The sequence below is a fragment of the Oikopleura dioica genome, chromosome YSR (assembly GCF_907165135.1).
Source record: "Oikopleura dioica chromosome YSR, OKI2018_I68_1.0, whole genome shotgun sequence".
Taxonomy (NCBI): domain Eukaryota; kingdom Metazoa; phylum Chordata; class Appendicularia; order Copelata; family Oikopleuridae; genus Oikopleura; species Oikopleura dioica.
The window spans coordinates 334,998-359,213 of NC_137295.1; the positions used below are offsets into that span (position 1 = coordinate 334,998).

Below are 24,216 nucleotides of genomic sequence, written 5' to 3' on the forward strand. Positions count from 1 at the left end.
AAATCGCGGAGCGAGCGGAGCGATGAGCGATTTCAAAAAAATTCTCCGGAGCGAGCGGAGCGATGAGCGATTTCAAAAAAATTCTCCGGAGCGAGCGGAGCGATGAGCGATTTTGAAGCTATTTTGAGCTATTTAAACCCAAAAAAGTCCGGAGCGGAGCGAGCGGAGCGGAAATCGCCCACTTTTGTGGACATTTTTATTAAAATTTGGGACAAATAATGTCCAAAGAGGAAAATAATTTATAGACCATTTATCTATCAAAAAGCTCAGCTTTAAGAGTAGTCTTTAGTTTGTCTTTCGCAGCATTTTCCGATCAGAAAGATTTTGGTATCATCAGAATCAGCTGAGAAATCCATACTTATGAGTAAATTTTTACGAAAATCGAAGCGCAATCGTTTTCCCGTGAAAGTCCCTCCTATAACCCTCATTCATCATTTTTTTTACCAAGAATGAAAAAAATTTGTTGTCATCCGACTCGAGACAAAAAATATCCAATTGAAGGCCACTTTGGGGTTCACTGTAAGTAGACGTTTTCGGGAAATTTCATCTAGTAGGCTTTGAAGAACACACCGCGGGCTTTTCAATGGACTCTCGAAATGTCAATCGGAATGTTTCGATTACTTTTGTACACTTAAATTCCAGCTTCTGTTTTTCGATCATAACTCAGCTCGTCGGCAAAATATGAAAATTTTAAAAGTCGGAGAGGAAAGAAAATAAAAAATTTATGTTTGTATGCCGATTTTTATTAAAGTTAAATTTAAAATTCGGGCTTCCTGGCGAAAGTGAGAAAAGAAAAAGTGGCGCGCGGCGCTCCCTCGGCCTTGTCCTTTAAGCTTTTCTAAAGCCATTCTTGAAATCGTCATATAACCTGCCTAATTAAGCAAGGCGTTGAATTGAGTAGGGGACACTATATATGTATAACTCTTCTTGACCGTTCTAAGCTTTGAAAGGCATAAAAGATCCAGGAACAATTTTTCAGTATCTCGAAACAACGCCTCATTTAACTTCATATTTATGCAGGGGTCTTAAGCCAGAGCATCCGATTTTGGGTCGAATAGAGGAAATCGACAATATTATGGCCAGGACAAATAGCAAAGAACAAGAAAATACTTTTATTTTAATTGAAGGTTAGGTTTATGCACCGTCGCAAATGAACCCCTTGTACTATATTTCTCGTGTTCTGCGCTTCCAAAATGCAAAAAACGACGAAAATCCGAGCAAAAAAAATTTTTTTAGTCAAAGCTCTAAGGCTTGGATCTCGGAAACTGCAAATATGAACAACTCACTTTGAACTGTAAGTCTATTTTATTTTCACCTTAAAAATCTGAAAATTAAAACAATTTTTCGCATGAAAAGATTTTTTTATATCTTAAACCGATTGGTTAAGACATGGTTGACTCTTGTTTTTCTCTGAAAACACTTAAAACATTGATTTTTTTACATTAAAGATCAAACAATAACAACTATTGGAGACCAAATAATTACAGATCCTTACTGTAATCTCAGCGTGGGTAAAAATTTTTCCCGTTGCTCTCTAATTGAATCTTTTAGCTTAATTTTAAGGTATAACGTACTTCTAAGTGACAAAATATATAACTGTTCTAACTATAATATACATGAACTATCGATTTAGATTCCCTTAGAAATTGAGTGTAGTTAGTTAGTCTGAGCTTGATATAATATCGCGCGGTGTCTTCTAGAACTTAAACTCTAAGTGAGACAATTAATTATCCTTATAATAATAATTCAGTTGCTAAGTCATTCTTTATGTATCATAAAGGTTGTTCACTTAGTATCTTGAAAAGGGATTTATGATATTCCGACTTTTATCTAGAAGACTATCCGATGAATAGTTAGACTAGAGATGGTCCGATTCTCGTGGTGTCCTCATTCTCTTCTATCCTAGACTTGTAGCTAAGATTGATTAAGGATAGATGGTTCATTCCTCTACTCTCTAAAATGTGCTCGGGAATCCTCGATAGGCGCAAACACCTTAATGTCCATCTTTTAGAGACGTTCTTTAATTTTTAGGCTAAGAAAGTGATTCGAATAAACAGTTTTATTCGCAAGGTAATTTGCCTCTTGGTTCCCATCTAGATAACTCAGAATAAAATTTTTCATCTCACTGGAATCCCAAGCTAAGGTCTAAGACCGTTTCCTCTATATTCTGAGTCATATATTCCATGATCCAAATGATTATAATCCGATTCTTTAGCCCTCTATTTTGTCCCTTCCGGAATTGTCACTTTTGTCGCTTGATATGATTATACTCAAATTCTTAGTTTATTCGGGGAATTGTATCCCGCGAAAGGGCGTCGGGGACTCGCAGTACCAAAGCACTATCTGGGTTTACTGGGATGTCTTCGAGTGCATATATTTAAAGAGTAATCTTATCTCTAAGTCGCTTGTTTTTCCATCTCTGAGTCCCCCCTTTTATTCAAGCTGAAATATTCTATGGTAATCTAAAGTTTCTTCTAGAGGGCCACCTTATCATCGTTAGGATAGCAAACCGTGGTACAGTTATTTTCCTCTTTTGTGGACACTTTTTATACCAAATTAACCAAATAAAAATATCCACAAAAGTAGGCAGCAGTCTTCTAAAAAATGTCCCGCCGTAGGGTCTTAAAATTTTTTCTTCGATAAATTTTTCTTCGAAAATTGGCAAAACGAAATTTGGCGAAACGCATTTTTTGCCTTTTTTCTACCATTTTTGGTCAATTAATTAGTAAAAGCCATTGATTTTCTATAAAACAAATCCTGATTTTTGAAAAAAATACCCTATTTACCGCGACCCCCTTAACCAAGACATCCAACTGTTCTACAAAACCATCCGTAAACTAGAACCCTATCTAGGCAAGGACACATTCAATTCCATTCGACCTAATTACGCGATAAAATCGAGCTATGGAATATTCAAGCGCCACAAAACAGGGCACCCGATGAGACCAATAGTGTCTAGTAAAAACTCAATCACTAGCGGCATCGAAAGATACTTTTCAAAAATTTTGACCAAATTTCTGCCAGAACTTAAATACAGTACAGTTAATTATGGAATTTTTGGACATTTTTGTCCCAAGATTTTCGCAAGAATGTCCAAAAACTTGATACACGCTGCCGAAAAAAATGTCCCATCCAAATCGCTTAAAAATTTTTTTCTGAGGAAAATCTCCATCATCCTCTGTTTTATCCTTCTTCTAAAGACAAAAATATTCTAGAGGTACGAGATCAAACTTCAATCTAATCTTTCTCAAAGAAAAAGTAAGATTTTTGATAAGAAAAAAAGTCATATCTGGCAAAAAAGCAGAAAATTAAAAATTTTGGCGCAGAAAATGTCCAAAAATTCAATACATGCACTTTTGAAAAGTGTCCCAAGAAAACCCCTTAAAATTTCAAAAATGTCCAAAAATTTGATGTCCAAAAATTCCATAAATAACTGTATTAAATCTACCCAAAATTTCAAGAAGAATTTTCTTCGAGCAAGAGACACATTCGATACAAAAACACTGGCTTGTCTCATTTGATGTACAGAGTATGTACACAAACGTTAATTTACAACGCATAATTCCTAGAATAGCAGATCGCATTTATTTCGACCCACGAAGATTTTTCGATACTGAAATCAACGATGGGGAAGAACTCCAAATTATTCCGCAAAATATTTTTGAGGACGTTTTTACATAAACACTGACCTGTTTTACGGCATTCAGTACTCAGGACTCATATTATCGCCAACGCCGAGGGGTAGCAATGGGTGCACAAGCATCTGGTATTTTAGCGAATATCATGATGCACTACCTTGAAAGCGACATTATAGACCATGAACTAGCAAGTGGTACCATCAAATTTTACAATAGATATGTCGATGACATTGCGTGCGTACTTGACAAAAACGAGCTCCCCCGAATTAACCACCTACTCAACAATTGGGACAAAGACCTGAATTTCACCATAGAACACGCTCAAAATAATAGTCTTTCCTTTTTAGATACTACCATTTACCTTGACCCAAAAACCCACAAATATGAACTTAAATTCTACCAGAAACCCACTTCTAGCGACACCCTTAATAATTTTAATGAATCAGTTAGCCCGATCTCTCAAAAGCTTGGACTTCTTTCAGGTGAAATATTTCGAGTAAATAACACCTGTTCCACTCCTGCTAACCTTAATAACGCTCTATCTAAACTTACTGACAAATTCGTTAAAAATAACTACCCCGTAAAACTTGTCAAATCTATAATCAAATCTATTAAAGATTCTAACTTCACCCCTCTCGAGAAAGACCCTTATATAAGTAATTATTACCCACCGCTTCAATAAAATAGGTAAAAAGATTGTTAATTTCATCCGTAAAATCACGCCAGCATATAAAGTATGTCTTGCTTTCAAAACTTTGCGCCTAGGACAAATTATCACATCTCGTCTTAAAAGAAAGCTCGATATCAACAAAAAATCCGGGATTTGCTATCAATTCGACTGTAAATGTCAGCTCACTTACATCGGTGAGACCATGCGTACCTTTCACCTTCGTAAGCGAGACCACACATTTCTAACAAGTCAAACTACAATTAAACAACACCTTCGAAATTGCCCTGACTTTCAAAACGCATACCAAGACCATGTGAACTCTCCAGAAGTTACTTCCTTTATCTCACCTGGCGATTACGCCAAATCTTTTTTCTCCATTCTGCAAACAAACCTTCCAAATTATAATGACCGCAAACTGACTGAATCATTTCTCATAAAGTTAAACCGACCTCAACTTAACGAGCAAGGTGACTTCCGTTTCGTCCACTTTATTTGATCTAAGGCATTGTTAATTGCGTATCTGGAGCCTTAGATCAAATTCCCCAGATACGCAATTAAACTCTTTTCTAGACTTCTATTTCCATTCACGGTGAGTCCTATTTTACTGTAGCTTCTCTTAAAAACTGTACTAGCCTGATGAAGGAGGGCATTCCCTTCGAAAGCTCGCAATAAAATAAAAATCGAAAACTCCTGATTATCATATGTTATTTTGAGGACCATCGGACCATTATTTCGGGTAGCTATTTTTGTGGAATAACCCTATCTATACGTGACGGTTCTCTTGCGGCTAGTAGTAGCCTCTGTCGTATCTTCAATAAAACACGAAACGGGAGTTTCCGATAAAAGCGTGTATTCTGCACTTTAACTGTACGCGGACTGAAGCAGTGTACGTAAAAATGGCAGGGAAGATCGGTTGTCTCTTCGAACAGTTCGGGATCCCGAATCATTCGGGGATTTCCCGAGCCAATCGGGATTTTCCCGAACTATTCGGGATATGCCCGAACCATTCGGGATTCTCCGAATGATTCGGGAGTGACACTTACAGTAAGGAACCTTCATCTAACGGAAGGGTCGAATTTTCGCATGATTAAACGAGATCAAAAGCCTACTGAAGATAATGAAATTATTCGAATTAACGGAAATTGTCAGAAGTTGAAATTCCTATGATTTATAGCGTCAACGAGCTTGAATGCGCTTCGCGCCTGTTTTGTAGAAAATTTTACGGGTGATTCACTCATTACTTATAAAAAATAAATTCTTGGCTCTTTAGCATCGATTGACTTCCAAACGGATTACTACTAAGTTGTTCTATTCTTTTTATTTTACAACAAACATCGAAAAAAATTCCAAATCGTTCGTAGACAAAAACCCCCGTTTTCTCTTCTAATCCCGAATCATTCGGGATCCCGAACTGTTCGAAGTTTCAACCGGGAAGAGCGCGGCGCGAGATCCTGATTAGATTTCTAACCGACTTAAGCACTTAGACCTCACAACCCTCCTTTTAGATGAAAGTTCCTAACACTCCCGAATCATTCGGAGAATCCCGGAACATTCGAGGATATTCCCGAACTGTTCGAAGAGACAACCCCGCCAACCCCATGAGTTCTCTACCTTACTAAATTGATGATTTTATTCCAAAATCTTTAGAAAATTTAGACTAGGGATCGAACGCAAATCACCACCGGGGCACCCAAAATTTTTTTTTCTGGACTTATGAACGAAAATATATGTTTTAAGATTCAGGCTTTTCAAATATGAAATTTAAATTTTTAATTCGTAGTTTTAGAGTTATCACGCTTTAAAAATTAAAGAGAGAAGAATAAAAGAGCCAATTAGAAGCGCGCAGCGCGGCGAAGCCTCACGCGAATCATTATCATTTTTTCAAATATTTTATCAAATATTAACTTTAGATACAGTTTTTTCTTCTTTTGTGGACCCCAATTTCGACAATTTTTCGACAAAATATTTTTGTCAACCGAAGTCGCCCACATAATTTCAACCCTTTTAAACCAATTTTTGGTAAGAAACAATAAGATTTAATTTGAAACTGATAAGAAATGGTTCTTAGCTCTTCAAAAAAACTTAATTTTTTGAAACTCAAAGTGTGCTATCCCCGATAAATCGATTTATCGTCATTTTCCGTCTTTTTTTTTAAATTCAATAAAAACCATAATAGAGCTTTAAATTGGGCTTATATTAATTTTTACATCAGATGGAGGTGGGTGGGGTTGGGGACGTAACTGAGAATGATCAACTCAAATTTCCCGGCCTTTGTCAAGCCCCTTAAGGGATCCCCTCCCGATTTGAAAAATATCATCGAGGGCTTTTATGTTATATATTTTCGGAATCTCCGTTGTCTGGCGATCATTTTCATATATTATGTCAAAGGGAGTCTGTCACGTGGTAACCGGTGACACAGCTTTGAAAATGGCTTATTTTAACGAAAAATTTTACTTAGTAAAAATTCGCAATTTTTTCGACTTTTCAAAGTCGACATAATCTGATGAATAAGGGCTCTTTAGAAAGCTTAGAGAAAACTGAATTAGAAAAAAATAGATTAAATAAAACATCTAACCACTTAAAGGCGCTATAGAGCAAAGAAAGTCGAAAAAATGGCAAAAATCAGTTTATAAACATCTTGTTAAGAAAAATTCTACAATCCTTGACGGAATCACATGCCTGTACTAGAGATTGTAGATCAGGGATCAAGGAAGACAGTTGTTATTGATTTAGGGCTCTATCTAAGAGCAGAAAAAACTAGTTCGATTTTGAAAATGGCCCAAAATGGGGTTTTTCGCGAGTATCAATGTTTTCAGCCCGTCTTTTCTAGGTGTTTCCCCTTATGAAAATTAATTTCTGTACTAGAGTTTGTTCATTAAGAAACGGGCTTCAAAATGAGCCCTTATACTTGTAAAAAGCTCAGCCCTAAAAAAAGTAGTTCGAAGTCAAAGTTGACGAAATCGGGGGGGGATCCCTTAAATTTAAAAAACATGGAGCCGAAGGGCAAATGTGAATAAATTTATAATTTTTGATCATTTAATTTCTCCCACTTCAATCCTGGCTACTGACGATTTAAATAAGGACTCCTGAGTGAAATCCTTACCTCTTTTTGTTAGCTCATCGAAAAGAGCGTAAAAAATTATCCCAGATTCGCACGGAAAAGGATAAAATTTCCGAAGAAATAGCGCCATGGCGCGTGACTGAAGTTCCAAAAGTGCCAAAACTTATCGCCCGGGCATTTTCGACTCGTCTGAGATACAAGAGCTTCAAAACCCCCGAACAGCAACTCAGCAAGGTCTGAGCTTTTAAAGCATATAAAGACTATATTCTATAGTTTATGGTGGTTAAACCTAGGAATTACGAAGAAGTCAAGGGGTTTTCCTGAAGAAAGAAAAAACTAGCAAAAAATTTATACCAACGAAAATGGATGCGTACACCAAGTCTTATTAGCCTAGGTGTCAACTCATGGAATTAGATCTTCTCTGTGGGGTGGGTTCGAATCCCAGCGCGCGATACATTTTGAATTTTTTTCTTGCGCCTCTCTCTGGCGCCTTCGCGCATCCGCGCGTGTTATGCGCTTTGCCGCCGCTGTATGAGTCATAGTTGAGAAGTACAAAAAAGGCAAGCGTAAGTACGCGCTGCCGATTTTGAGTATATTCTTTACTGAAATCTTTTTCTTTTGTAAGAATACATCTCATATTACGATCGCGTGATTACGCATCCACAGGAAGGCTGTTAAACCGACAGTATCCGGAAAACCGGAAGTGATACCGGAATTTGATCAGAAGATTTGAAATCTGCATATGCGAGTTACTTTTAAGGATTTTAATTTCAGGGGCCTAACTCTATTTTTAAAGTTTGCCGTTTTGATTTGCGTTCGGTCCCTAATTTAGACTCCCGCTACTGACATCCTTAATTATCTGTTTTTTTCTGATGGTAAGACTTTTTGAATGTACGAGAATAAAAGTTTTGATAAAAAAAACAAAAATAAAACATCATTAAAACGCCGAAAATCATCAAGAAGAGCAATTCAAAGCGGGTAAAGGCGGCGCTTTTAAGTGACTTACAATTTTATGACATTTTTGCAATTTAACGGATCACCCCCCCCCCCGATTTTTCAAAACTTTGACACGGGTTTCAATGGCCTAAAAATTTTAGGCTATAATTAGATTCCGCATGTTCTGAGGATCATTTTAACAACTAAGAAATTTTTTATCACTTGTCCGGAACGCCCTTGTTATGTCCCCGAATGTCCCGAATGTCCCCGACTTTTTTTTATAAAGGCCAAAAAAAAAGAAAAACAGGGACTCCCGGACTATGTCGCGAATGTCGCAAATGTCGCGAATGTCGCGAATGTCGCAGCAAAAAAATAATAAAATTGAAAACAAAAACATTCTAGAAAATGAGAATTTTCCGAATCCCTCGGAACAGTAGGGGCGTGAAAACAGATGTGTAACCTGCCATATCAAGGAGTTTTCTACCAGTAAACCCGCGGAGCGGGCACTCGCTTATGACCGTTTCAATATTTCTCATTTTTACGAAGTTCCAGCATATTTTCGCCACAAAAATGACTACTTTCGGTAATTTGGCAATTTTGTTATTTTTTTCTAGGACAATTGTTATTTTTTTCGAAATTGCGACATTCGCGACATTCGCGACATAGTCCGGGTAGCCCGAAAAACATTTTCATAGGGAAAAAAGAATTTTTTTCCATAACAATTTTGGAGAAACGCTCGTCTAAATTACCAATTGGTAATGCATTACCAATTTTGGTAATCCATTACCAATTTTTGGTAATGCATTACCAAACTTCCCGAAAAGTGCCAATTTTGTTTAGTCAAAGAGCCCTTGTGCGCTCCGCGCCTGTGTGATAGAAGACATTTGGGAGTGATTTACCCATTTTTTGGACAAAAAATCAGAATTTACGAGAAAAATTTGGTAATGGATTACCAATTTTTGGTAATGCATTACCAAAAATCTTTGGGAATTTAGACGAGCGTCCCCGATTTTGTTCTAGAGATTATGCTAGTTCTACCAAAATAGTAAGATTCGGGTCTGAATTTCTGAAAGAACAAAAAAAAAATATTTTATTGAAAATGCCAGAAAAAAAAAGATACGAATTTAAAATGACCTTAAATTGCCATTTGCCAACATTAATCACTTTGATGCCCTCTAATGTATAATCAAATAATGAGATAGACAGCTGATTCTACCAGAATATGGTCATTAGAAAACGAGCGTTCAAATGAGCCCCTGGTCACCGTTGTTACTAACAACTTGTTAGTAAGAAAAAAAAAGTAGATACCGGTCAAACTTCGGGAAATTGAGGGGGATCCCTTAAGGGGTTCTGTTGGGGAACTTAACGATGGGAGCGTTCATCAAATTTTTGGGCATTTTGAGAAAATCGTGCGACAAAAAATATAAAAATTAAAAAAAAAAAATAACTGAACTTCTGTTTTATAAAAATAATACCGCGATTGTCTTATAGTTGACCTCTCATAATGAAAAATGATAAAAACGAATCTATCAAAAATAATATAAATTTAATAATTTTTGACGGGACATCGAGAAAGGTTGGATAAATTTGAAAAATACTATTTTTCCGAATTTATCAATATCAGTGATCATATGACCAAGATGGGCAGGAAGCGGAGAAGGGTTTATAATTAATATATCTTTTAATACTTTTTAAGGAGACAAAGGAATGGGTAAATCACGTTTACTTGATGAGATCGTCATTTTATGTCAAAATTTGCATTCGAATCTTCACATGGTTCATATTATGTCTTCTTTTGATATAATGAAAGATACTTATAAAATAATCAGAATCGTAATTGAAGATTTATTAGGTATAATTGATTCCGAGGATCGGCATCCTGGAAGTTTTGCGCATATTGAGTTATTCGATGCAGTAAAGGCACTTGGTTTAAAAAGACATTCTTATCAAATTTTTTCCCCAAAATCTGCTAAACAGGAAAAATTGTAGGATTCCCATCCTTATGTAGAAAAAGCGCTCTCTTTATCGGGTACCCTCCGAATCCCGGGGTTTTTTCAAATCCGAAATGTTCTAGAAACGCTCTAGTGTTATTTTTTATTAATTTAAAAAGTAAAAATATTCTCAAAAAAGGGTTAGGGTTAGTCCCCGAATGCAATTTTCATCTAAGAAAAATCTGATAATTTGTAATAATCTTTTTATTTGCTTTATTAATTGGGTTAGGGTTGGGTGAGAGACCACTGGAAAACAAATCCTATACTCATTGAGGTATAGAAATTTTGCTCTAAGGCGCCAAAATTCATCGCGCCGCGCTTGCAGCAAAACCAATCTCACTCGTTTATATCCACACGCGCGAAATTCCTATGCGCCGCTCAACGCGACTCAATCTCAATCACGCCGAATTCGCTGGTCTCCTTTCCCAATCATCCGAATCATTATTTTTAAAAATTGTTTATATCTACTGAAACTCACTCCTTCTCGTTCATCCAGACAAACACTCTAGCAGTAGATTATAATTTCATTGTGCTAGAATTACTCCAATCTCAAACCGCTCGTTTCCAATTAACTCCAATCTTATTTCTTTTATCTAAATATACACTAAGCAAATGGTTCCAATTCCCTTTATAAATCCTGTGCCCTGTTCTGTTCAACCACCCACATTCGACAACCCGAAATAAACTCACAAACTACGATCCGAGTCTAGATAGTTCCTGCATAAGAGATCTAAGAAGCAAAACCTCTACAGAATTGGTGACTAAAGAAAACTGTTCGCCGAGACCTAGTCACATCTCACAGAAGAGTATTTTATTCAGGATTGGTTCTAAATCCAGGGTGATATCAAAGTGAGCGGAGTGTCTTTCCTAAAAAGCGCCACCGACAGATTCACCTTTAGGAAATCATAAAGATAAAAGCTATCGCCAAAACAAGGATCAACTTCAACTCACGAAATGGGAGAAATGTACTATAAGAGTACATTGGAGCTCACGAGCAAAGAACTGGTGCTAGTCTACGATGCTCACCCAGAAGGAAACTACCCTATGCCATTTCCGGTCTTCACAAAGAAAGGATTAATTATGAATCTCCTTGCGATCGAACCGACTTTCTTTAATGACATCGAAAAGAAATTTTATTTCCAAAAAACTGGATCTGATCTGAAATACGAACCTGATTTCACTGGAGAAGCTCCTCAGAAGAAAGCGAGGGAGGACCACAAGATCAACATAACAGAAATAAACGAACTTATCGAAATGGGATCGCTGAATCAAATCCTTGCAAAAATCGAGCAAGAAGAGGCCTCGATCAAGGGAGAACCGAATCCTGAAACACCTAATCAGCAGAAGCAAAATGCTCCCCCACAAGAAGACAAACGGAAAACTACTCAGAATCCAAAAGTCAACAAAGATGAAGAAGTTCGAAATCTATCAGAAATGTAATGGAATTTCTGAAACCGACATCATACAAATCGCAATCGCATCGTTGATGACTGACGAAACCGGAATCTCTATCCGGCGATCACTAAAAGCAGAAAAAATGCGATCATGGGAAAGTTTCAAGAAGAAATTGAGTGAATTTTTGGGTAGATCAAAGGACTTCTATCGCCATCAATTACGCACATACCAACGTGGTGGTGAAACAACTGGTGTTTGTCTTGCGAAAATCACCGACTTTTTCATGAGTGCTTACAATAAAGAGACCCTCTCCGAGTCTGACGAAGATATGATTGTTGAGTTCTTCATTAACGCCCAAGACAACGGGCTCAAAACATTGCTTAACCGAGAGAAAAGTGGCCTTACTTACGACACAATCAACAACAGAGCTGCGGAATTGAAGCGCTCGATAACTCCACTTGCCCAAGAAAACATCTTTGCAACAATCGAAAACCAGATCAACCTTCTCAGAGCTGAAATTAAGGAAAATTCAAAGGAAAAGAAAGCCGAAAAACCGAAGCGAAAACGAGTGGACATCAAACTCATGGAGAGACATTGCATCGCATACACAAAAAACAAGAAATGCAAGTATAACTCAGACTGCAGATACATCAACTCAGATAATCCACCGCAGAAAGTCATCGATGCCGTCAAAAATGCACAATGACTATCTTTGGAATCCGTTCTCGCTTCTTACATCTCACAAAAGCTCATATTCATCAACGTCACTATCAATAATCACACTTGGCCTGCTCTCGTAGACACTGGTGCTACAAAAACTGCACTGCGCTCAGATCTACCTGGCCTTTCTCAAAATTTCTTAACCTCAAAAACACCTGTGTCGATCGCAAACACAGTTATTCATCCAAAATCGCTGAACGAAGACATTGAAATAACGATCAAAACGAAGTCTTCACCGCTAAGTTACAAAGTCAAACCATTGATAATCGATCACCTCGCAGTTCTATGCATCATTGGAATTGATCTCATCAAAAGTATACGACTCAATACCGACTCAAAAACTGATTATGTGATGATCAGCGACAAAGAAATACCAAAAGTTCAATTTTCCAAATTCAATCACCTTCATGCAATCGTCGAAGTTGAAGACTTACAGAAAGACAAAGAAGAACTTCATGAATTTCAACGCAAAAGAGCAAAAAGTGCGACGGAGACAAATTTTATTCCAATCATTGCATCTTATGGTGACACAACTGACTCACAGAAAGAAAAGCTATTTGAACTTACAAACGAACTAAGACTAACTTTTTCAATGGGCGAATCAGACATTGGACAACTTGCATATCAACGATTTACTCTCGATCTTCATGACGAAACCCTTTCAGCACATGAACCACCTCGACGAGTGCCGATTCATCTTCACGAAAAGACCCAAGAGAAACTTAATGAATGACTTGATATAGATGTCATCCGTCCTGGTCAAAGCTCCTTAAACATACCTCTTCTGGTGCTCTGTAAAGCTGACAAATCCATACGCGTTTCACTTGATGCAAGAGAGCTAAACAAACTCCTGATTCCTGATCGATTTCCCCTTGCAGATCTTAGTTCTACTTTGACGAAAATCGGAGAACAGCTAACGAGTGCCAAAGAATGCTTCATTTCAAGCCTGGATCTATCAAAAGGCTATTGGCAAATAAGAGTAAAACCAGAAGACACTCGAAAACTTGCGTTCAGTTTTGACTCCAATCACTACTGCTCAAATCGTATGCTCTACGGAATCTCAACTGCGCCGGCTGCCTTTAGCAGAGTCATGTCCAAATTGTTTTCTCACCCAAATGTACTCGTCTATCTTGACGATATTATTTGTTTAAATGCAACGTTTGAGGAACATCTAGAAACACTCAGATTCGTTTTCCAAACCTGCATCGACAATGGACTCCTCTTGAACACAAAGAAAGTTGCCCTCTGCAAATAATCAACTGAATTTTTAGGACATCGAATCTCAAAAGATGGAATCACAATGACAGATAAGCATATCGAGTGTATCAAAAATCTTGAGCCGCCTACTGATCGAAAATCGCTTAAAAGAATCTAAGGCAATTTTAATATAAAGGACGTCAAAGATGCCTCGCTGATTCTTCGTCCCTTGTATCAACTAACAAGCTCAAAAGTGCCTTACGATTGGAAAGAAGAGCATCAAAAGGCTTTTGAACTAATAAAATCAAAACTGCTGGAACGACCTTCCCTGGGCCATTTCAAAAAGGAGCACCCCTCACAATCGTCTCTGATGCAAGCGGTCACTCAATGGGTGCGTGCCTTTACCAATGCCATGATGGGAAATCTTTAACAGCCTTGGGGTACTTCAGCCGGGAAAAAAGAACTTCTCCACGCACACTAGAGCAAATTCTAAAAGGGCGCGCGAGAGGCGCGAGGGTGGAGCAGCTGAGGCACACGCGAGTAACGCGGTAGGAGATGGGCACACCCGGTAGGTATAATGGGGGTAAGAGGGATTCGCCTGCCCAACTCTGCGGGAAACAGCGAGGCTCACTGGGAAATCGCAAATCTATCGAGGAAAATCATGATCAGAGGGTCGCTGCGACGGTCTGGCTTATCTGCACAAGTTTCACTTTTCGGAGGATCATGAGCATTTTTGCTCAAAAATTTTCAGGAAAAATGTGATTTATACTAATTTGACCATGGCCGACCATTCAACAAAACAGATAGCAGACGCTCGATGCGAGAAAAAGAATTAATAAGTCTAATGGAGAGTATACGATTCTTCGAATACTACTTGCTTGGAGTTGAATTCACGGCAATAACAGATCACAAGTCGTTAATGTTTTTGTACCGAGAACATTCAAAGAAGAAACTAGACAGTCGACTTGCCACTATCCAGCACTATCTCCAAAACCACGACTTTAAGATCATACATCGACCAGGTCACGATCCGATAATGAGTACTGCTGATGCTCTCAGTAGAATACCTTGCTCGCACTCATCAAAGCTGGAAGAGGAAGCTCAAAATTTTGAAGAACCCTCTGATACTCTGTTCATGCTCATCAAGCCAGAAAACGAAGACAAAGTATTTGAATTCGAAAATCGCTCTTTTAAATACTCCGAAATGGCAGAAATGCAAGCAAAGTGCTCAAAAACAAGAAACATCATCGAGAAGCTAACTAAAAAGACCTCGACAAAATTCAAAATCGTCAAGGAAGTTCTATTTGCGGAAAGTAAAAATGACCTGAGATTGGTTCTCCCAGAAGCACTCTCAAACGAGTTCTTAATTTACCTACATGTTCTCACAGCACATTCCGGATCGAAGGCGCTAATCAACCTAGTCAAACGATTCTACATTCATCAAGTGCAAGATCGAGTTCGTTCCATTACAACAAGTTGCGCCATCTTTGTTAGAATCAAGCCTCAGAAGAAGCTTAGACCAAGCATGATTCCGAACCGATTCTTCGAATCAACGCCTTTTTCAAAATGTCATATAGATCTGATCGACATGGGCAGAGCGGACAACCAAGACAAACGATACCTCCTAACATGTGTCGATGAGTTAAGCTCATACTTGGATGGAGAGCCTCTGCACAATAAATCAGACAGTGCAGTCGCTCGCGCTCTTCTCAAACTCATCTTACGTCATGGAATCAATGGTGTAATAGTAAGTGATAATGGAAAAGAATTCGGACCACTCTGCAAAGAAATAATGGACCGATTCGATATCATTCATATAAATACAACTGCGTATCGATCCTGCTCAAATGGTAAAGTCGAACGATCACATCGTGACATTTCAAAGTTCATTAAAACACTTGGTGGAAACAACAGAAACTGGTCCCTTAAATGGCCAGAATCCTGCTACCATATGAACAATCTGCCGCGAGAATCACTTGACTCTCTGTCTCCGAATGAATGTATATTTGGACGTTCATTCCATACTCCGTTCCGAGTTGATGGCATAACTGGAAAGAAAGAACCTTTCGTTCGCGCTCTAAACGAATACTTAAAAGAACTTAACCCGGCTCTTCTGAAATTTCACATGGATCGATATTATCAACTTGTTCAGAAAGACAAAAATAATGCCCCAGTTCTCCCCATCGGCTGCAAAGTCTTAACTTTCAAGCCAGACTTATTCAGTTGTAAGCTTGGAATCAACTGGGATGGTCCTTACTATGTCAAATCACGCATGTCAAAAGACAGCTATATTCTGATGTGCCCAAGAACGAATCGAAAGTATCGCCGTCATCTCCAAAACATCCGTCCACTCAAAACCTTCGACGAAACAAAGACGAAAGCAATCATCCCAACAAATAACAAACAAGACGACGAAAATGCTGACATCACAGATGACGAGACATTCGAAAATGAAGTGATCAATAACGAAAAGTCCGAAGATTCACTCGATCTTAAAACGCTCTTCGACGAAGAAAAACCTTGGTCAAATCGTCTAAGACCAAGAAAGAATTGCTCAAAATGATAAAAAGGGAAGGAATACCCTTGGCCTTGCTCCTTCTTTTGTATTCTTAAAAGTCAAGACCTGAATTTCAAAAACAAGCGCTTATACAGTAATAATCTCATAATAACTTACTCATCATGACGGATGCTCGCAAGGAACCGAAATACTGATGAAGTCGTGATCAAATACCCAAGAACCGAAAATCGCCGCGATCAAAATGTCAGCTCACAATGTCAATGTCACACATTAGAGGTTCAATCACTCAGGCTATTCCGAATTTCGAAGTGATAATCAATTATTAATGTTCTACAAATCGGCCGAACTGTATTACTGCAATGATGTAACTTCACTTCAAAAGGAAGAATAATGGGCCCGGCAAACCCATCTCACGAGACAAAAGAAAAATACCTAAATTAAAAGAATTTCCGAGAACACCTGGCCATGCGCGCGCCAGACAGTCGCCGAAAATCAGCTGTGCAAACAAAAAGGATGAATTAATCGAAAAATGAAAAATTTGAAAATCGTCAAGAAACATCACAAAGAGAGAATGCGAAACACAATCAATACGTTTTTGTTTTTCCTACAAGAAGATGATAGAAAAAATATGTACATTCAATTCGCTCTATCGTACATCTGCAACTGGATCCTGCCACTCCCTGCAAATATCGACTCAGAGAAGAATCAGCTCTTGAGAGATTATCTTGACTTGATTGACAGAGAAATCGGATCTCAATCCTACTCCTACGATGAACTGAATTTGCAACTTAGATCAATTAACGCTGAAACCCTTTGCACATGGACATATAAAGCAATTCTCTTTCGTAAATCACAGAATCACAACGAGCTCCATGCCGATAAGATTAAAAAGATTATCGACAGCTTTGAAAAACAGTTCTATTCAAAACGACTCTTATGGAATGAATTGGAAGAACAAACGAATATCTCGCTTCATAATCTTCTGGAAAAAACTAAAATGCAATTCTACAGTGAATTAAGTTACATGAACCTTGGATATGAAATGAGAAAAATTCACCATAATCACCAAGAAGAATCTATTATCTACGATTTTGAAAATCCGCCAGCTGACTCACACAATCACGACAACGAAAAACAGAAGTCTCCTCCAGGATACGAATCCTCAAGTTCCGATGGCGAAACAAGAATTGCAAGTGATCGTCTTGAAGCCATCATAAATAATCGTCCTTTTTAATAAAAGGGGGAAGAATGTATAGAGATTTTGCTCTAAGGCGCCAAAATTCATCGCGCCGCGCTTGCAGCAAAACCAATCTCACTCGTTTTTATCCACACGCGCGAAATTCCTCCGCGCCGCTCAACGCGACTCAAACTCAATCACGCCGAATTCGCTGGTCTCCTTTCCCAATCATCCGAATCATTATTTTTAAAAATTGTTTATATCTACTGAAACTCACTCCTTCTCGTTCATCCAGACAAACACTCTAGCAGTAGATTATAATTTCATTGTGCTAGAATTACTCCAATCTCAAACCGCTCGTTTCCAACTAACTCCAATCTTATTTCTTTTATCTGAATATACACTTTAACCAAATGGTTCCAATTCCCTTTATAAATCCGTGCCCTGTTCTGTTCAACCACCCACATTCGACAACCCGAAATAAACTCACAAACTACGATCCGAGTCTAGAGAGTTCCTGCATAAGAGATCTAAGAAGCAAAACCTCTACAGAGGTGTTCTAGAAGCATCAAAAATGACCACCCTCCGAAACCCGGGGTTTATGCCATAATACCCGGGATTCGGAGGGTCACCCCTCTTTATTTACTTCCCCCGCGCCCCTTTTTTGCGAATTTCACGGCCAACTTTTGCCCAAATTCAAAAATTCAAAAAGAATAAATGTGAGAGTCTTTATTTTGTGGGTTGCTTCTGGTTGTTGCATGTCAGCACTTCCAGAAAGCGGCGATAGGGAAGAAAATTGAAACATGCGGGGTAAGAGGGATTTTTTTTTGAAGATTTGATTGTAAGTAAATAAAATTTTTTGAAATTTTTTTTTGCAAATAATATCTTCAAGTCTTCATCTTTCATTTCTGACTCTTTGTTTGTTTCTCTATCATTACTGGCTGATGAGCTAGAGAGAATAAAAGAAGCGCAACTTCAAAAGGATTCAACTTCTGCAAACTTCATTATATTTTTCTGAAACCGGTACCATTGAAAAGCCCATTAAATTCTGAACAGATTCCACGTAATGCGCTAAGCTGAAAGTGTACTTATTGCCCTTCGCGCGCTGATAAACAAAAGAACTTAACCCTTTGGGCGCACGTGGCATTTTAAAACGCAACAAGATCGTTCGAGAAATTCACCCCAAAATCTTACGCAACTTTGACATCAATTATGAGTCACTGATAAATTATCAACATTTGACAATTATTGTCAAATCGGAATAAAATTCAGCTCAACTGAAAGACCAAAGCCTGAAGAACAAAAATCATTTTTCAGAATTATAAACTTCCATCTAAAAGTACGAGAAATAGGTGAAAAAGCCTGTGGCGTTTTTAAGCGCCACGCGATTGCCAACGCATAAGTTTCCCCTCGCGCCCAATGAGTTAAATTCTTAAGCGCTCTAAGCACGGCAGAACGCCCCGATGATCGGAGTCCGATCGGGCTATTTTGGGGTCCCGAGAGATGATTCCCGCTGAGCGCGCGCTAAGTTATCTTGTTTATCTAACCTTTATCGCAAAAAAGTACAGTTTCAGCTTAGCGCATTACGTGGAATCTATTCAGAATCTAATGGGCTTTTCAATGGTACCGCTTTCAGGAAAATATAATGAAGTTTGCAGGAGCTGAATCCTTTTGAAGTTGCGCTTCTTTTATTCTCTCTAGCTCATCAGCCAGTAATGACAGAGAAAAACAAAGAGTCGTAAATGAAAGATGAAGACTCAAAGATATTATTCGCAAAAAGAAATTTGAGTTCGTTTTTATTGCAGGCTTAACGTTTTCGGAACAGAAATTCCATCATCAGAGCCGGTTGCTTGAAAATTTGACGATCTTTTAACACAGGAGGAACTAACCTTGTCTTTAAGAAGAGTGAACTGATCAAAAATCCGAATAATAACTTGATCCCTTACCATATTCTAGAGAAAATAATCAACCCAAACTTATTTTTTTACAATCTCAGAGGCTCCAATTACCTTAAAAACTTGCCTCTGAGTGGTATCACAAAATAAAAATTTTCCGATGGTGAATCTGTTTATTTAACTGCGGATCTTTAAGCACGATTTCTAGACCTTCAACTTGTTTTCTTTTGTCATAAGAGAGATTTTTATGTTATATCGAAAAATGTGAGCTAAGAAAATTAAATCGAGATGTAGGATTATTTTGCTGATATTCCTCAATGAAACCTGTCTTAAAATCATCGCACTCTTTTGTATGAGAATATATAGCTGTATCTTTTGATGGTTGTCCATGATCTCGGATTCTCATGCTCAAGGATTCCGACTCCCCAATATACTCTAGGCCGCACCGACATTTAAATGAATACACCACATTAATGGCCTTTTCAAATTCCGTCTTCGGCAGTAGACTAGAGATTATCGTATTACGCATCGTTACAGTAGACAATGCCGTGTGCAAATTAAATTCTGGCAAAAACACGGATATTACACCTGCGCAGCTCGCTGGTTATTCGGGAGACTCTCTGACTCGTGTAAGGAATACAGAGTGTAAAATTCCTCTCTGGATTTTCAGACTTTTCCAATTTCCAGTCTTTTTTACAGGGGTGACCATTTGGGCATTTGGCAAATCGGGCAATTTTCGGGCAAAAACGCTTTTGGGCGGGCATTTGGTCGGCTCAACGCCTGAAAATAGATGGGCAACATTGGAAAAGTCGGGCATTTGGGCATTTTCTGGGCAGTTGGGCACCATCGGGCAGTTGGGCAAATGCCCACCGGGGAAAATCAAGAACGTGGGCGTTTTCCTGTCCGCTTATTGGTCGTTAAGCTCACAAACAAGAAAAAAGATATAAGGAGAAGGTTCTGCAAGGGTGTGTGAAGTGGACCTCTTTGGTTAGCTGTCTACCTTTGACCTCTTAATCCTTTTGTGAAATTATCCCTACCCTTAACTCAGCCCCTTATTTGCGGAGATGGTTCTGCAAGGGTGTGTGAAGTGGACCTTCATGGTTAGCTGTCTACCCTTGACCTCCAGATCCTTTTTAACCCTCATTTTTCCAACCCCATTTTTGAACCACTTTTTTCGAGACGAATATGCAAGAGTGTGTGAAGTGGACCTTAATGGTTAGCTGTCTATTCTTGACAACCTGATCGATCTTTTACAAAATTATTTTTAACCGCTTTTTAAATATATTTCAAACCTTCCAAATGTTCAACTGTAATAAATTATTGAGAGACATTTAAAAAATTAAAGTTTTAACAAGCCCGAAATACTTGGAAAATTTTTGCCCGAAAAATTGCCCGATTGGGCATTCTGGGCACATTGGACTGGGCGGGCAATTGGTCGGCCCGACGATGATTTTTTGCCCAAATGGTCACCCCTGTTTTTATCCATTTTACCTTCTTTAACGTCTCTAACTGCATCACGTATAATTCCTAGGGGAAATTCTTGAGAGAGATATTTCTGTTCTATCTCTTTTTATTCTTCGTCAAGAGTTTTCTGACAAGAATGCTTGTAAAATGACCTTTTTTTTTCTGATATTAGAATTCCCTTTTTCAAAGAGACCAGAGCAGTATCTTTTACAAAATTCATCGGAACTGTATGATGAATTTAAAAAACTTTTTTGCAGGCAAAATTCAAACTTTGCCTGTTTTCATACCTAGCAGAAAGCCCGTAAAATTTCGAGTCGCCTGGACTAGATTTGGGCCAAAACCGTCATACGGTGACGTCATAAATGACGTATAAAGTTGGCAAAAATGGCGATTTTGGCCAAACTTTGAGTCAGTTTTTAGGGGCTTTATTAAAGGAATTTTTCGGTGTTTTATAGCTCAAATTGATCCTTGTGAAAAACTGAACTAAGGTTTTCAAGATTTTTTTATTTGGTTGAAAATTTTTTTTCAGGAAATTCTAGAGCCCAGTTTTTCAAAAATTTTTTAAAAACCCTTAAAAACCTTAGTTCAGTTTTAAATAAGCTTTCATTTGAGCTATAGAACACTCCTTAATTCCATCGGGAAGGCAATTAAAATTTGACTCAAAGTTTCGCCTATTTGGGACCTTCTGACGTCATTTGTGACGTCATTCTCTAGAAAATTTCAAAAACGATTTGGTCAAATCGACTCAAAATTTTACGGGCTTTCATAGGGGTACAAAATCCGGCCAGGTCAGAAATTTGCCTGCAAAAAGTTTTTTAAATTCATCTATGTTTACGATTGTTGCGTATTTGTAGGATATTTGATTCTGAAGGATAAATAATAAAATCAAGGAATTTAAAACCTCTTTGACAAGATCTTTCGACTGTAACTTTAAGACTTTCATGGAGATTTTACTAAGACCGGAAATGCTTGATTTTAGCAAAATCGTAGAGACACAATTTTCAAAAAATAAATTTCGGTATAAGTAATTTTTCAATCAAAAAACCTTCTGTCATTTTTAAGATAAAGGTTCAAATAAAATATTTAAATCATAATATTTCTAAGTTTTCAGGCTAATTTTCGAGCTATTCGACCGTTTATTTAGGCCATTTTCGAATAGTTGATTACTTTGAGTTAGAAATTAAACGACTTTTTATTGAGCAAACCGAAAACGCTTCTGACAGATTAAAGATCTAAGATAGATGTACTTTTAGAGCCTATGTGTTCTCCATCATTATTGATATGTTTAGAGTTATTCAATGGTAAAATTGGGGAAATCGAAGGTAGTACCCTTAAAATACTTGTCGAAACAGCGAAAAGACGTTAGACGAGTGAGCACTCTTTTTAAGGTAATTGGAGCCTCTGAGATTGTAAAAAAATAAGTTTGGGTTGATTATTTTCTCTAGAATATGGTTAGGGATCAAGTTATTATTCGGATTTTTGATCAGTTCACTCGAAATGTTCGTTTATGTATAATCTGAGATTTTCAGAAGATTATAACTAGAGGAAGGCCAAATCGACAAAAATTGTACACTTCGGGTAAGGGGGTTCTTTAGGCAGCTTCGGGTATAGGGGTTAAAGACAAGGTCAGTTCCTCCTGTGTTAAAAGATCGTCAAATACTCAAGCAACCGGCTCTGATGATGGAATTTCTGTTCCGAAAACGTTAAGCCTGCAATAAAATCGAACTCATTTATCCACTGATGTCAATTAACGATTCAAAAAGAAATTTCAACAAATATTATGTTTGAGAGTAACCAGAGTTCGAAATCTGGCAGAAAATCTCTGCTCCTGCTCCTTCCTTGCTCCCATCCCCTCAAAAAAAGAGCTCCCGCATGAAAAATCCGTGCTCCTGCTCCCTCCTGCTCCCCGAAATCGGGAGCTCCTTTGGGAGCTTCTAATTTTGCTCCCGATGAATTACCATAAGAATTTTTCGGCCAAAAATATTGATCTGTTTTTTGTTTGAAATCTGGCAGCCCCGGTCAAAATCTGACAAAAAAAAATTTGTATCAAAAATCTTAAAATCAAACTAAATTATTTTTAAGCTAAATATTGATAAAATAATTCAAAAGAGACAGTAAAGTATATTTACAAGAAAAATAATCGTCTCTTCTGATCGAGTAATGATTAAAAAAGATAAAGTCAATTTTTGCTTGATGAATTATAAATTCTAGACCAAAAATTGTTGATTTCATATTATTTTTCGGGGTTTTTAAGAAAAAAAAACAACAGAAACTTTTCTAGTACGATTGTTTCCGCAGTTTTTGTAAAATTTTGAGCAGAATTGGGAGCAAAATGGGAGCTCCCACTCCCGAAAATTTTTGCTCCTGCTCCCTCCTGCACCCCGAAATCGGGAGCTCCTTTGGGAGCTCCCAATTTTGCTCCCCCAGATTTCGAACTCTGAGAGTTACGGCAAGCACGTGAACTTCAGCTCCGCGTCACTCACCCGGGTCCCTTAAGAATTAAGAAAAAATGACTGAAAAAAAATACGTAGAATTTTGAGGGTAAACAGGATCAGTTATCAAGGATAAAGCGTCAGGATCTGCTGCATGATAAAATTAAAATGATTTGAGAGTAAGTTTAACTTCTCAATACACGAAAAAAATACACGAAAAAAATTTATTCCTCGCAAACCAACTACAAAGGGAACAAAATTTGAAAAAGAATTATTCCTTTTGGATCCAATTTTTGGAACATCTTTTGGTTCGGAAGAGAAATCATTTTCAGAGTCTAATATTGATAAGACAAAGCATATCCTTAGTTTTTTATGCCTTAAATGTCTTGATAATTTTGAACGGATCTGTGTGGCAATAGATAATGGACAGTTTGTTGATACGCATTCATTGGAAATACTTCATCGGTTTGAATCTTGATGTTGAGAGTCAAATCTTAAGGGTAAAACATCAAATCGGAGCGGCGCGCCACGCTTGATCAGCGCCCCGCCGTGACCTACTTTTCAAAGCGCCGTAACTTCTAAACGGATAAACTTTTTTTCAAACTTTCTTTTGAATTGAGATAATTGAAGCCTTTTCCCTTTGAATACTGAAAATAAGCGAATCGAATAGAAGTGGGAGAAACTCACATGAGTTGATTAAAATCTATCTCCTCTCACAATTTTTATCCGATTTTTCTGAAACTATATTACCGTCGAAAAGTCAGAAAATGTGGGTAGGATTCATTTGCACAATAGCTTCATTTGCACAGAGCTTCATCTGCACAAGAGTTTTATTTGCACAATCTGTGAAAAAGAGGCTACTGTGCTAATGAGGCTCTTGTGCAAATGAGGGTCAAATTTTTGTTTCCTTTAAAAAAATTCTGAAGTTTCAAAAAAAATTCTCAAATGTTCAAACTTGCTGTTCACGTGATCAATAAAATAAATTATTCACATTGGTAAATAAAAATTTTTGAAATCAAACTAAGTCTTAAATAGTCCTTTTTACAAGTTGAACATATAAAAGAAACATTTTCGGAAATATAAATGTCTCTTTTGATAAGAAAAATGGAATAAAAAAGGTCT

General features: G+C 37.7%; 1 long non-coding RNA gene across 1 annotated transcript in view; it reads left to right on the plus strand.

Moving 5' to 3' along the window:
- The first annotated feature begins 936 nt into the window (after positions 1–936).
- LOC145710773 (uncharacterized) overlaps positions 937–24,216 on the plus strand; it is a 32,774-nt gene continuing 9,494 nt past the window's right edge. The window contains exons 1-3 of the long non-coding RNA XR_014135074.1: positions 937–1,127; positions 10,002–10,225; positions 23,345–23,559. This is a non-coding gene — a long non-coding RNA (uncharacterized LOC145710773). The remainder of the gene's footprint in view (positions 1,128–10,001; positions 10,226–23,344; positions 23,560–24,216) is intronic.